Raw genomic sequence first — 16,767 nt, 5'->3', positions numbered from 1 at the left:
TAAGATAGCGCCTTTTTCGTCACGAGAGGTACTGAATCAGAGAATACCAGTAACCTATGGAAGGAGTAACGATGAATCTCTTAAGATACACAACGAGTGACATATCGCTTCTGGCAGACTGGCCACAGTAAGAAAAAGTGGCAGACTGGGTGAGCAATTGGGACGAGTAACTATGACTCTCTTAAGGTAGCCAATGCCTCGTTACTAGGGCTTTGGATTAAGAAATCTCGAATAACCCCTAGGAGGAGAAACGTTGACTCTTTTATGGTACACAACTAGTGAATTATAGTTTCTGGCACAAAAAACTACACAAAAAGTAGTAGACTGTGTGAGCAACTGGGAGGATGAAGTATTGCACTATTAAGATAGCGACTTTTTCGTCACGAGATGTATTGAATCAGAGAATACCAGTAACCTATGGAAGGAGTAACGATGAATATCTTAAGATACACAACTAGTGACATATCGCTTCTGGCAGACTGGCAAGTACACAAAAAGTAGGAAACAGTGTGAGCAACTGGGACTAAGAAGTATGGCACTATTAAGAAAGCCAATGTTTCGTCACGAGAGGTATTGAATCAGAGAATACGAGTATTCTATGGAGGGAGTAACGATGAATCTCTTAAGATACACAACGAGTGACATATCGCTTCTGGCAGACTGGCCACAGTAAGAAAAAGTGGCAGACTGGGTGAGCGTTTTAGACGAGTAACTATGACTCTCTTAAGGTAGCCAATGCCTCGTTACTAGGGGTTTGGATTAACAAATCTCGAATAACCCCTAGGAGGAGAAACTATGACACAACTAGTGAATTATAGTTTCTGGCAGACAAAAACTACACAAAACGTAGTAGATAGTGTGAGCAACTGGGAGGAAGAAGTATTGCACTATTAAGATAGCGACTTTTTCGTCACGAGAGGTATTGAATCAGAGAATACCAGTAACCTATGGAAGGAGTAACGATGATTATGTTAAGATACACAACGAGTGACATATCGCTTCTGGCAGACTGGCCACAGTAAGAAAAAGTGGCAGACTGGGTGAGCAATGGGGACGAGTAACTATGACTCTCTTAAGGTACCCAATGCCTCGTTACTAGGGGTTTGGATTAAGAAATCTCGAATAACCCCTAGGAGGAGAAACGATGACTCTTTTATGATACACAACTAGTGACATATCGCATCTGGCAGACTGGCAAGTACACAAAAAGTAGGAAACAGTGTGAGCAACTGGGACTAAGAAGTATGGCACTATTAAGAAATCCAATGTTTCGTCACGAGAGGTATTGAATCAGAGAATACGAGTAACCTATGGAGGGAGTAACGATGAATCTCTTAAGATACACAACGAGTGACATATCGCTTCTGGCAGACTGGCCACAGTAAGAAAAAGTTGGCAGACTGGGTGAGCAATTGGGATGAGTAACTATGACTCTCTTAAGGTAGCCAATGCCTCGTTACTAGGGGTTTGGGTTAAGAAATCTCGAATAACCCCTAGGAGGAGAAACTATGACACAACTAGTGAATTATAGTTTCTGGCAGACAAAAACTACACAAAACGTAGTAGATAGTGTGAGCAACTGGGAGGAAGAAGTATTGCACTATTAAGATAGCGACTTTTTCGTCACGAGAGGTATTGAATCAGAGAATACCAGTAACCTATGGAAGGAGTAACGATGAATCTCTTAAGATACACAACGAGTGACATATCGCTTCTGGCAGACTGGCAAGTACACAAAAAGTAGTTAACTGTGTGAGCAACTGGGAGGAAGAAGTATGGCACTATTAAGAAAGCCAATGTTTCGTCACGAGAGGTATTGAATCAGAGAATACGAGTAACCTATGGAGGGAGTAACGATGAATCTCTTAAGATACACAACGAGTGACATATCGCTTCTGGCAGACTTGCCACAGTAAGAAAAAGTGATAGACTGGGTGAGCAATTGGGACGAGTAACTATGACTCTCTTAAGGTAGCCAATGCCTCGTTACTAGGGGTTTGGATTAAGAAATCTCGAATAACCCCTAGGAGGAGAAACGATGACTCTTTTATGATACACAACTAGTGACATATCTCTTCTGGCAGACTGGCAAGTACACAAAAAGTAGGAAACAGTGTGAGCAACTGGGAGGAAGAAGTATTGCACTATTAAGATAGCGACTTTTTCGTCACGAGAGGTATTGAATCAGAGAATACCAGTAATCTATGGAAGGAGTAACGATGAATCTCTTAAGATACACAACGAGTGACATATCGCTTCTGGCAGACTGGCCACAGTAAGAAAAAGTGGCAGACTGGGTGAGCAATTGGGACGAGCAACTATGACTCTCTTAAGGTAGCCAATGCCTCGTTACTAGGGGTTTGGATTAAGAAATCTCGAATAACCCCTAGAAGGAGAAACGTTGACTCCTTTATGATACACAACTAGTGAATTATAGTTTCTGGCAGACAAAAACTACACAAAAAGTAGTAGACTGTGTGAGCAACTGGGAGCAAGAAGTATTGCACTATTAAGATAGCGCCTTTTTCGTCACGAGAGGTATTGAATCAGAGAATACCAGTAACCTATGGAAGGAGTAACGATGAATCTCTTAAGATACACAACGAGTGACATATCGCTTCTGGCAGACTGGCCACAGTAAGAAAAAGTGGCAGACTGGGTGAGCAATTGGGACGAGTAACTATGACTCTCTTAAGGTAGCCAATGCCTCGTTACTAGGGCTTTGGATTAAGAAATCTCGAATAACCCCTAGGAGGAGAAACGTTGACTCTTTTATGGTACACAACTAGTGAATTATAGTTTCTGGCACAAAAAACTACACAAAAAGTAGTAGACTGTGTGAGCAACTGGGAGGATGAAGTATTGCACTATTAAGATAGCGACTTTTTCGTCACGAGATGTATTGAATCAGAGAATACCAGTAACCTATGGAAGGAGTAACGATGAATATCTTAAGATACACAACGAGTGACATATCGCTTCTGGCAGACTGGCCACAGTAAGAAAAAGTGGCAGACTGGGTGAGCAATGGGGACGAGTAACTATGACTCTCCTAAGGTACCCAATGCCTCGTTACTAGGGGTTTGGATTAAGAAATCTCGAATAACCCCTAGGAGGAGAAACGATGACTCTTTTATGATACACAACTAGTGACATATCGCTTCTGGCAGACTGGCAAGTACACAAAAAGTAGGAAACAGTGTGAGCAACTGGGACTAAGAAGTATGGCACTATTAAGAAAGCCAATGTTTCGTCACGAGAGGTATTGAATCAGAGAATACGAGTATTCTATGGAGGGAGTAACGATGAATCTCTTAAGATACACAACGAGTGACATATCGCTTCTGGCAGACTGGCCACAGTAAGAAAAAGTGGCAGACTGGGTGAGCGTTTTAGACGAGTAACTATGACTCTCTTAAGGTAGCCAATGCCTCGTTACTAGGGGTTTGGATTAACAAATCTCGGATAACCCCTAGGAGGAGAAACTATGACACAACTAGTGAATTATAGTTTCTGGCAGACAAAAACTACACAAAACGTAGTAGATAGTGTGAGCAACTGGGAGGAAGAAGTATTGCACTATTAAGATAGCGACTTTTTCGTCACGAGAGGTATTGAATCAGAGAATACCAGTAACCTATGGAAGGAGTAACGATGATTATGTTAAGATACACAACGAGTGACATATCGCTTCTGGCAGACTGGCCACAGTAAGAAAAAGTGGCAGACTGGGTGAGCAATGGGGACGAGTAACTATGACTCTCTTAAGGTACCCAATGCCTCGTTACTAGGGGTTTGGATTAAGAAATCTCGAATAACCCCTAGGAGGAGAAACGATGACTCTTTTATGATACACAACTAGTGACATATCGCATCTGGCAGACTGGCAAGTACACAAAAAGTAGGAAACAGTGTGAGCAACTGGGACTAAGAAGTATGGCACTATTAAGAAATCCAATGTTTCGTCACGAGAGGTATTGAATCAGAGAATACGAGTAACCTATGGAGGGAGTAACGATGAATCTCTTAAGATACACAACGAGTGACATATCGCTTCTGGCAGACTGGCCACAGTAAGAAAAAGTTGGCAGACTGGGTGAGCAATTGGGATGAGTAACTATGACTCTCTTAAGGTAGCCAATGCCTCGTTACTAGGGGTTTGGGTTAAGAAATCTCGAATAACCCCTAGGAGGAGAAACTATGACACAACTAGTGAATTATAGTTTCTGGCAGACAAAAACTACACAAAACGTAGTAGATAGTGTGAGCAACTGGGAGGAAGAAGTATTGCACTATTAAGATAGCGACTTTTTCGTCACGAGAGGTATTGAATCAGAGAATACCAGTAACCTATGGAAGGAGTAACGATGAATCTCTTAAGATACACAACGAGTGACATATCGCTTCTGGCAGACTGGCAAGTACACAAAAAGTAGTTAACTGTGTGAGCAACTGGGAGGAAGAAGTATGGCACTATTAAGAAAGCCAATGTTTCGTCACGAGAGGTATTGAATCAGAGAATACGAGTAACCTATGGAGGGAGTAACGATGAATCTCTTAAGATACACAACGAGTGACATATCGCTTCTGGCAGACTTGCCACAGTAAGAAAAAGTGATAGACTGGGTGAGCAATTGGGACGAGTAACTATGACTCTCTTAAGGTAGCCAATGCCTCGTTACTAGGGGTTTGGATTAAGAAATCTCGAATAACCCCTAGGAGGAGAAACGATGACTCTTTTATGATACACAACTAGTGACATATCTCTTCTGGCAGACTGGCAAGTACACAAAAAGTAGGAAACAGTGTGAGCAACTGGGAGGAAGAAGTATTGCACTATTAAGATAGCGACTTTTTCGTCACGAGAGGTATTGAGTCAGAGAATACCAGTAATCTATGGAAGGAGTAACGATGAATCTCTTAAGATACACAACGAGTGACATATCGCTTCTGGCAGACTGGCCACAGTAAGAAAAAGTGGCAGACTGGGTGAGCAATTGGGACGAGCAACTATGACTCTCTTAAGGTAGCCAATGCCTCGTTACTAGGGGTTTGGATTAAGAAATCTCGAATAACCCCTAGAAGGAGAAACGTTGACTCCTTTATGATACACAACTAGTGAATTATAGTTTCTGGCAGACAAAAACTACACAAAAAGTAGTAGACTGTGTGAGCAACTGGGAGCAAGAAGTATTGCACTATTAAGATAGCGCCTTTTTCGTCACGAGAGGTATTGAATCAGAGAATACCAGTAACCTATGGAAGGAGTAACGATGAATCTCTTAAGATACACAACGAGTGACATATCGCTTCTGGCAGACTGGCCACAGTAAGAAAAAGTGGCAGACTGGGTGAGCAATTGGGACGAGTAACTATGACTCTCTTAAGGTAGCCAATGCCTCGTTACTAGGGCTTTGGATTAAGAAATCTCGAATAACCCCTAGGAGGAGAAACGTTGACTCTTTTATGGTACACAACTAGTGAATTATAGTTTCTGGCACAAAAAACTACACAAAAAGTAGTAGACTGTGTGAGCAACTGGGAGGATGAAGTATTGCACTATTAAGATAGCGACTTTTTCGTCACGAGAGGTATTGAATCAGAGAATACCAGTAACCTATGGAAGGAGTAACGATGAATATCTTAAGATACACAACGAGTGACATATCGCTTCTGGCAGACTGGCCACAGTAAGAAAAGGTGGCAGACTGGGTGAGCAATGGGGACGAGTAACTATGACTCTCCTAAGGTACCCAATGCCTCGTTACTAGGGGTTTGGATTAAGAAATCTCGAATAACCCCTAGGAGGAGAAACGATGACTCTTTTATGATACACAACTAGTGACATATCGCTTCTGGCAGACTGGCAAGTACACAAAAAGTAGGAAACAGTGTGAGCAACTGGGACTAAGAAGTATGGCACTATTAAGAAAGCCAATGTTTCGTCACGAGAGGTATTGAATCAGAGAATACGAGTATCCTATGGAGGGAGTAACGATGAATCTCTAAAAATACACAACGAGTGACATATCGCTTCTGGCAGACTGGCCACAGTAAGAAAAAGTGGCAGACTGGGTGAGCGATTTAGACGAGTAACTATGACTCTCTTAAGGTAGCCAATGCCTCGTTACTAGGGGTTTGGATTAACAAATCTCGAATAACCCCTAGGAGGAGAAACTATGACACAACTAGTGAATTATAGTTTCTGGCAGACGAAAACTACACAAAACGTAGTAGATAGTGTGAGCAACTGGGAGGAAGAAGTATTGCACTATTAAGAAAGCGACTTTTTCGTCACGAGAGGTATTGAATCAGAGAGTACCAGTAACCTATGGAAGGAGTAACGATGAATATCTTAAGATACACAACGAGTGACATATCGCTTCTAGGAGACTGGCCACAGTAAGAAAAAGTGGCAGACTGGGTGAGCAATGGGGACGAGTAACTATGACTCTCTTAAGGTACCCAATGCCTCGTTACTAGGGGTTTGGATTAAGAAATCTCGAATAAACCCTAGGAGGAGAAACGATGACTCTTTTATGATACACAACTAGTGACATATCGCTTCTGGCAGACTGGCAAGTACACAAAAAGTAGGAAACAGTGTGAGCAACTGGGAATAAGAAGTATGGCACTATTAAGAAAGCCAATGTTTCGTCACGAGAGGTATTGAATCAGAGAATACGAGTATCCTATGGAGGGAGTAACGATGAATCTCTTAAGATACACAACGAGTGACATATCGCTTCTGGCAGACTGGCCACAGTAAGAAAAAGTGGCAGACTGGGTGAGCAATTGGGACGAGTAACTATGACTCTCTTAAGGTAGCCAATGCCTCGTTACTAGGGGTTTGGATTAAGAAATCTCGAATAAACCCTAGGAGGAGAAACGTTGACTCTTTTATGGTACACAACTAGTGAATTATAGTTCTGGCAGACAAAAACTACACAAAAAGTAGTAGACTGTGTGAGCAACTGGGAGGATGAAGTATTGCACTATTAAGATAGCGACTTTTTCGTCACGAGAGGTATTGAATCAGAGAATACCAGTAACCTATGGAAGGAGTAACGATGAATATCTTAAGATACACAACGAGTGACATATCGCTTCTAGGAGACTGGCCACAGTAAGAAAAAGTGGCAGACTGGGTGAGCAATGTGGACGAGTAACTATGACTCTCTTAAGGTACCCAATGCCTCGTTACTAGGGGTTTGGATTAAGAAATCTCGAATAAACCCTAGGAGGAGAAACGATGACTCTTTTATGATACACAACTAGTGACATATCGCTTCTGGCAGACTGGCAAGTACACAAAAAGTAGGAAACAGTGTGAGCAACTGGGAATAAGAAGTATGGCACTATTAAGAAAGCCAATGTTTCGTCACGAGAGGTATTGAATCAGAGAATACGAGTAACCTATGGAGGGAGTAACGATGAATCTCTTAAGATACACAACGAGTGACATATCGCTTCTGGCAGACTGGCCACAGTAAGAAAAAGTGGCAGACTGGGTGAGCAATTGGGACGAGTAACTATGAATCTCTTAAGGTAGCCAATGCCTCGTTACTAGGGGTTTGGATTAACAAATCTCGAATAACCCCTAGAAGGAGAAACGTTGACTCCTTTATGATACACAACTAGTGAATTATAGTTTCTGGCAGACAAAAACTACACAAAAAGTAGTAGACTGTGTGAGCAACTGGGAGCAAGAAGTATTGCGCTATTAAGATAGCGACTTTTTCGTCACGAGAGGTATTGAATCAGAGAATACCAGTAACCTATGGATGGAGTAACGATGAATTTCTTAAGATACACAACGAGAGACATATCGCTTCTGGCAGACTGGCCACAGTAAGAAAAAGTGGCAGACTGGGTGAGCAATTGGGACGAGTAACTATGACTCTCTTAAGGTAGCCAATGCCTCGTTACTAGGGGTTTGGATTAAGAAATCTCGAATAACCCCTAGGAGGAGAAACGTTGACTCTTTTATGGTACACAACTAGTGAATTATAGTTTCTGGCACACAAAAGCTACACAAAAAGTAGTAGACTGTGTGAGCAACTGGGAGGATGAAGTATTGCACTATTCAGATAGCGACATTTTCGTCACGAGAGGTATTGAATCAGAGAATACCAGTAACCTATGGAAGGAGTAACGATGAATATCTTAAGATACACAACGAGTGACATATCGCTTCTGGCAGACTGGCCACAGTAAGAAAAAGTGGCAGACTGGGTGAGCAATGGGGACGAGTAACTATGACTCTCCTAAGGTACCCAATGCCTCGTTACTAGGGGTTTGGATTAAGAAATCTCGAATAACCCCTAGGAGGAGAAACGATGACTCTTTTATGATACACAACTAGTGACATATCGCTTCTGGCAGACTGGCAAGTACACAAAAAGTAGGAAACAGTGTGAGCAACTGGGACTAAGAAGTATGGCACTATTAAGAAAGCCAATGTTTCGTCACGAGAGGTATTGAATCAGAGAATACGAGTAACCTATGGAGGGAGTAACGATGAATCTCTTAAGATACACAACGAGTGACATATCGCTTCTGGCAGACTGGCCACAGTAAGAAAAAGTGGCAGACTGGGTGAGCAATTGGGACGAGTAACTATGACTCTCTTAAGGTAGCCAATGCCTCGTTACTAGGGGTTTGGATTAAGAAATCTCGAATAACCCCTAGGAGGAGAAACTATGACACAACTAGTGAATTATAGTTTCTGGCAGACAAAAACTACACAAAACGTAGTAGATAGTGTGAGCAACTGGGAGGAAGAAGTATTGCACTATTAAGATAGCGACTTTTTCGTCACGAGAGGTATTGAATCAGAGAATACCAGTAACCTATGGAAGGAGTAACGATGATTATCTTAAGATACACAACGAGTGACATATCGCTTCTGGCAGACTGGCCACAGTAAGAAAAAGTGGCAGACTGGGTGAGCAATGGGGACGAGTAACTATGACTCTCTTAAGGTACCCAATGCCTCGTTACTAGGGGTTTGGATTAAGAAATCTCGAATAACCCCTAGGAGGAGAAACGATGACTCTTTTATGATACACAACTAGTGACATATCGCATCTGGCAGACTGGCAAGTACACAAAAAGTAGGAAACAGTGTGAGCAACTGGGACTAAGAAGTATGGCACTATTAAGAAATCCAATGTTTCGTCACGAGAGGTATTGAATCAGAGAATACGAGTAACCTATGGAGGGAGTAACGATCAATCTCTTAAGATACACAACGAGTGACATATCGCTTCTGGCAGACTGGCCACAGTAAGAAAAAGTGGCAGACTGGGTGAGCAATTGGGATGAGTAACTATGACTCTCTTAAGGTAGCCAATGCCTCGTTACTAGGGGTTTGGATTAAGAAATCTCGAATAACCCCTAGGAGGAGAAACTATGACACAACTAGTGAATTATAGTTTCTGGCAGACAAAAACTACACAAAACGTAGTAGATAGTGTGAGCAACTGGGAGGAAGAAGTATTGCACAATTATATAGCGACTTTTTCGTCACGAGAGGTATTGAATCAGAGAATACCAGTAACCTATGGAAGGAGTAACGATGAATCTCTTAAGATACACAACGAGTGACATATCGCTTCTGGCAGACTGGCCACAGTAAGAAAAAGTGGCAGACAGGGTGAGCAATTGTAACGAGTAACTATGACTCTCTTAAGGTAGCCAATGCCTCGTTACTAGGGGTTTGGATTAAGTAATCTCGAATAACCCCTAGGAGGAGAAACGATGACTCTTTTATGATACACAACTAGTGACATATCGCTTCTGGCAGACTGGCCACAGTAAGAACAAGTGGCAGACTGGGTGAGCAATTTGGACGAGTAACTATGACTCTCTTAAGGTAGCCAATGCCTCGTTACTAGGGGTTTGGATTAAGAAATCTCGAATAACCCCTAGAAGGAGAAACGTTGACTCCTTTATGATACACAACTAGTGAATTATAGTTTCTGGCAGACAAAAACTACACAAAAAGTAGTAGACTGTGTGAGCAACTGGGAGCAAGAAGTATTGCACTATTAAGATAGCGCCTTTTTCGTCACGAGAGGTATTGAATCAGAGAATACCAGTAACCTATGGAAGGAGTAACGATGAATCTCTTAAGATACACAACGAGTGACATATCGCTTCTGGCAGACTGGCCACAGTAAGAAAAAGTGGCAGACTGGGTGAGCAATTGGGACGAGTAACTATGACTCTCTTAAGGTAGCCAATGCCTCGTTACTAGGGCTTTGGATTAAGAAATCTCGAATAACCCCTAGGAGGAGAAACGTTGACTCTTTTATGGTACACAACTAGTGAATTATAGTTTCTGGCACAAAAAACTACACAAAAAGTAGTAGACTGTGTGAGCAACTGGGAGGATGAAGTATTGCACTATTAAGATAGCGACTTTTTCGTTACGAGAGGTATTGAATCAGAGAATACCAGTAACCTATGGAAGGAGTAACGATGAATATCTTAAGATACACAACGAGTGACATATCGCTTCTGGCAGACTGGCCACAGTAAGAAAAAGTGGCAGACTGGGTGAGCAATGGGGACGAGTAACTATGACTCTCCTAAGGTACCCAATGCCTCGTTACTAGGGGTTTGGATTAAGAAATCTCGAATAACCCCTAGGAGGAGAAACGATGACTCTTTTATGATACACAACTAGTGACATATCGCTTCTGGCAGACTGGCAAGTACACAAAAAGTAGGAAACAGTGTGAGCAACTGGGACTAAGAAGTATGGCACTATTAAGAAAGCCAATGTTTCGTCACGAGAGGTATTGAATCAGAGAATACGAGTATCCTATGGAGGGAGTAACGATGAATCTCTTAAGATACACAACGAGTGACATATCGCTTCTGGCAGACTGGCCACAGTAAGAAAAAGTGGCAGACTGGGTAAGCAATTGGTACGAGTAACTATGACTCTCTTAAGGTAGCCAATGCCTCGTTACTAGGGGTTTGGATTAACAAATCTCGAATAACCCCTAGGAGGAGAAACTATGACACAACTAGTGAATTATAGTTTCTGGCAGACGAAAACTACACAAAACGTAGTAGATAGTGTGAGCAACTGGGAGGAAGAAGTATTGCACTATTAAGAAAGCGACTTTTTCGTCACGAGAGGTATTGAATCAGAGAATACGAGTAACCTATGGAGGGAGTAACGATGAATCTCTTAAGATACACAACGAGTGACATATCGCTTCTGGCAGACTGGCCACAGTAAGAAAAAGTGGCAGACTGGGTGAGCAATTGGGACGAGTAACTATGAATCTCTTAAGGTAGCCAATGCCTCGTTACTAGGGGTTTGGATTAACAAATCTCGAATAACCCCTAGAAGGAGAAACGTTGACTCCTTTATGATACACAACTAGTGAATTATAGTTTCTGGCAGACAAAAACTACACAAAAAGTAGTAGACTGTGTGAGCAACTGGGAGCAAGAAGTATTGCGCTATTAAGATAGCGACTTTTTCGTCACGAGAGGTATTGAATCAGAGAATACCAGTAACCTATGGATGGAGTAACGATGAATTTCTTAAGATACACAACGAGAGACATATCGCTTCTGGCAGACTGGCCACAGTAAGAAAAAGTGGCAGACTGGGTGAGCAATTGGGACGAGTAACTATGACTCTCTTAAGGTAGCCAATGCCTCGTTACTAGGGGTTTGGATTAAGAAATCTCGAATAACCCCTAGGAGGAGAAACGTTGACTCTTTTATGGTACACAACTAGTGAATTATAGTTTCTGGCACACAAAAGCTACACAAAAAGTAGTAGACTGTGTGAGCAACTGGGAGGATGAAGTATTGCACTATTCAGATAGCGACATTTTCGTCACGAGAGGTATTGAATCAGAGAATACCAGTAACCTATGGAAGGAGTAACGATGAATATCTTAAGATACACGACGAGTGACATATCGCTTCTGGCAGACTGGCCACAGTAAGAAAAAGTGGCAGACTGGGTGAGCAATGGGGACGAGTAACTATGACTCTCCTAACGTACCCAATGCCTCGTTACTAGGTGTTTGGATTAAGAAATCTCGAATAACCCCTAGGAGGAGAAACGATGACTCTTTTATGATACACAACTAGTGACATATCGCTTCTGGCAGACTGGCAAGTACACAAAAAGTAGGAAACAGTGTGAGCAACTGGGACTAAGAAGTATGGCACTATTAAGAAAGCCAATGTTTCGTCACGAGAGGTATTGAATCAGAGAATACGAGTAACCTATGGAGGGAGTAACGATGAATCTCTTAAGATACACAACGAGTGACATATCGCTTCTGGCAGACTGGCCACAGTAAGAAAAAGTGGCAGACTGGGTGAGCAATTGGGACGAGTAACTATGACTCTCTTAAGGTAGCCAATGCCTCGTTACTAGGGGTTTGGATTAAGAAATCTCGAATAACCCCTAGGAGGAGAAACTATGACACAACTAGTGAATTATAGTTTCTGGCAGACAAAAACTACACAAAACGTAGTAGATAGTGTGAGCAACTGGGAGGAAGAAGTATTGCACTATTAAGATAGCGACTTTTTCGTCACGAGAGGTATTGAATCAGAGAATACCAGTAACCTATGGAAGGAGTAACGATGATTATCTTAAGATACACAACGAGTGACATATCGCTTCTGGCAGACTGGCCACAGTAAGAAAAAGTGGCAGACTGGGTGAGCAATGGGGACGAGTAACTATGACTCTCTTAAGGTACCCAATGCCTCGTTACTAGGGGTTTGGATTAAGAAATCTCGAATAACCCCTAGGAGGAGAAACGATGACTCTTTTATGATACACAACTAGTGACATATCGCATCTGGCAGACTGGCAAGTACACAAAAAGTAGGAAACAGTGTGAGCAACTGGGACTAAGAAGTATGGCACTATTAAGAAATCCAATGTTTCGTCACGAGAGGTATTGAATCAGAGAATACGAGTAACCTATGGAGGGAGTAACGATCAATCTCTTAAGATACACAACGAGTGACATATCGCTTCTGGCAGACTGGCCACAGTAAGAAAAAGTGGCAGACTGGGTGAGCAATTGGGATGAGTAACTATGACTCTCTTAAGGTAGCCAATGCCTCGTTACTAGGGGTTTGGATTAAGAAATCTCGAATAACCCCTAGGAGGAGAAACTATGACACAACTAGTGAATTATAGTTTCTGGCAGACAAAAACTACACAAAACGTAGTAGATAGTGTGAGCAACTGGGAGGAAGATGTATTGCACAATTATATAGCGACTTTTTCGTCACGAGAGGTATTGAATCAGAGAATACCAGTAACCTATGGAAGGAGTAACGATGAATCTCTTAAGATACACAACGAGTGACATATCGCTTCTGGCAGACTGGCCACAGTAAGAAAAAGTGGCAGACAGGGTGAGCAATTGTAACGAGTAACTATGACTCTCTTAAGGTAGCCAATGCCTCGTTACTAGGGGTTTGGATTAAGTAATCTCGAATAACCCCTAGGAGGAGAAACGATGACTCTTTTATGATACACAACTAGTGACATATCGCTTCTGGCAGACTGGCCACAGTAAGAACAAGTGGCAGACTGGGTGAGCAATTTGGACGAGTAACTATGACTCTCTTAAGGTAGCCAATGCCTCGTTACTAGGGGTTTGGATTAAGAAATCTCGAATAACCCCTAGAAGGAGAAACGTTGACTCCTTTATGATACACAACTAGTGAATTATAGTTTCTGGCAGACAAAAACTACACAAAAAGTAGTAGACTGTGTGAGCAACTGGGAGCAAGAAGTATTGCACTATTAAGATAGCGCCTTTTTCGTCACGAGAGGTATTGAATCAGAGAATACCACTAACCTATGGAAGGAGTAACGATGAATCTCTTAAGATACACAACGAGTGACATATCGCTTCTGGCAGACTGGCCACAGTAAGAAAAAGTGGCAGACTGGGTGAGCAATTGGGACGAGTAACTATGACTCTCTTAAGGTAGCCAATGCCTCGTTACTAGGGCTTTGGATTAAGAAATCTCGAATAACCCCTAAGAGGAGAAACGTTGACTCTTTTATGGTACACAACTAGTGAATTATAGTTTCTGGCACAAAAAACTACACAAAAAGTAGTAGACTGTGTGAGCAACTGGGAGGATGAAGTATTGCACTATTAAGATAGCGACTTTTTCGTTACGAGAGGTATTGATTCAGAGAATACCAGTAACCTATGGAAGGAGTAACGATGAATATCTTAAGATACACAACGAGTGACATATCGCTTCTGGCAGACTGGCCACAGTAAGAAAAAGTGGCAGACTGGGTGAGCAATGGGGACGAGTAACTATGACTCTCCTAAGGTACCCAATGCCTCGTTACTAGGGGTTTGGATTAAGAAATCTCGAATAACCCCTAGGAGGAGAAACGATGACTCTTTTATGATACACAACTAGTGACATATCGCTTCTGGCAGACTGGCAAGTACACAAAAAGTAGGAAACAGTGTGAGCAACTGGGACTAAGAAGTATGGCACTATTAAGAAAGCCAATGTTTCGTCACGAGAGGTATTGAATCAGAGAATACGAGTATCCTATGGAGGGAGTAACGATGAATCTCTTAAGATACACAACGAGTGACATATCGCTTCTGGCAGACTGGCCACAGTAAGAAAAAGTGGCAGACTGGGTGAGCAATGGGGACGAGTAACTATGACTCTCTTAAGGTACCCAATGCCTCGTTACTAGGGGTTTGGATTAAGAAATCTCGAATAACCCCTAGGAGGAGAAACGATGACTCTTTTATGATACACAACTAGTGACATATCGCATCTGGCAGACTGGCAAGTACACAAAAAGTAGGAAACAGTGTGAGCAACTGGGACTAAGAAGTATGGCACTATTAAGAAATCCAATGTTTCGTCACGAGAGGTATTGAATCAGAGAATACGAGTAACCTATGGAGGGAGTAACGATCAATCTCTTAAGATACACAACGAGTGACATATCGCTTCTGGCAGACTGGCCACAGTAAGAAAAAGTGGCAGACTGGGTGAGCAATTGGGATGAGTAACTATGACTCTCTTAAGGTAGCCAATGCCTCGTTACTAGGGGTTTGGATTAAGAAATCTCGAATAACCCCTAGGAGGAGAAACTATGACACAACTAGTGAATTATAGTTTCTGGCAGACAAAAACTACACAAAACGTAGTAGATAGTGTGAGCAACTGGGAGGAAGATGTATTGCACAATTATATAGCGACTTTTTCGTCACGAGAGGTATTGAATCAGAGAATACCAGTAACCTATGGAAGGAGTAACGATGAATCTCTTAAGATACACAACGAGTGACATATCGCTTCTGGCAGACTGGCCACAGTAAGAAAAAGTGGCAGACAGGGTGAGCAATTGTAACGAGTAACTATGACTCTCTTAAGGTAGCCAATGCCTCGTTACTAGGGGTTTGGATTAAGTAATCTCGAATAACCCCTAGGAGGAGAAACGATGACTCTTTTATGATACACAACTAGTGACATATCGCTTCTGGCAGACTGGCCACAGTAAGAACAAGTGGCAGACTGGGTGAGCAATTTGGACGAGTAACTATGACTCTCTTAAGGTAGCCAATGCCTCGTTACTAGGGGTTTGGATTAAGAAATCTCGAATAACCCCTAGAAGGAGAAACGTTGACTCCTTTATGATACACAACTAGTGAATTATAGTTTCTGGCAGACAAAAACTACACAAAAAGTAGTAGACTGTGTGAGCAACTGGGAGCAAGAAGTATTGCACTATTAAGATAGCGCCTTTTTCGTCACGAGAGGTATTGAATCAGAGAATACCAGTAACCTATGGAAGGAGTAACGATGAATCTCTTAAGATACACAACGAGTGACATATCGCTTCTGGCAGACTGGCCACAGTAAGAAAAAGTGGCAGACTGGGTGAGCAATTGGGACGAGTAACTATGACTCTCTTAAGGTAGCCAATGCCTCGTTACTAGGGCTTTGGATTAAGAAATCTCGAATAACCCCTAAGAGGAGAAACGTTGACTCTTTTATGGTACACAACTAGTGAATTATAGTTTCTGGCACAAAAAACTACACAAAAAGTAGTAGACTGTGTGAGCAACTGGGAGGATGAAGTATTGCACTATTAAGATAGCGACTTTTTCGTTACGAGAGGTATTGATTCAGAGAATACCAGTAACCTATGGAAGGAGTAACGATGAATATCTTAAGATACACAACGAGTGACATATCGCTTCTGGCAGACTGGCCACAGTAAGAAAAAGTGGCAGACTGGGTGAGCAATGGGGACGAGTAACTATGACTCTCCTAAGGTACCCAATGCCTCGTTACTAGGGGTTTGGATTAAGAAATCTCGAATAACCCCTAGGAGGAGAAACGATGACTCTTTTATGATACACAACTAGTGACATATCGCTTCTGGCAGACTGGCAAGTACACAAAAAGTAGGAAACAGTGTGAGCAACTGGGACTAAGAAGTATGGCACTATTAAGAAAGCCAATGTTTCGTCACGAGAGGTATTGAATCAGAGAATACGAGTATCCTATGGAGGGAGTAACGATGAATCTCTTAAGATACACAACGAGTGACATATCGCTTCTGGCAGACTGGCCACAGTAAGAAAAAGTGGCAGACTGGGTAAGCAATTGGTACGAGTAACTATGACTCTCTTAAGGTAGCCAATGCCTCGTTACTAGGGGTTTGGATTAACAAATCTCGAATAACCCCTAGGAGGA

Source organism: Schistocerca gregaria, chromosome 7 (genome assembly GCF_023897955.1).
Source record: "Schistocerca gregaria isolate iqSchGreg1 chromosome 7, iqSchGreg1.2, whole genome shotgun sequence".
Taxonomy (NCBI): Eukaryota; Metazoa; Arthropoda; class Insecta; order Orthoptera; family Acrididae; genus Schistocerca; species Schistocerca gregaria.
The sequence above is the reverse complement of the archived record's forward strand: the minus strand, read 5'-3'. Positions refer to the sequence as shown.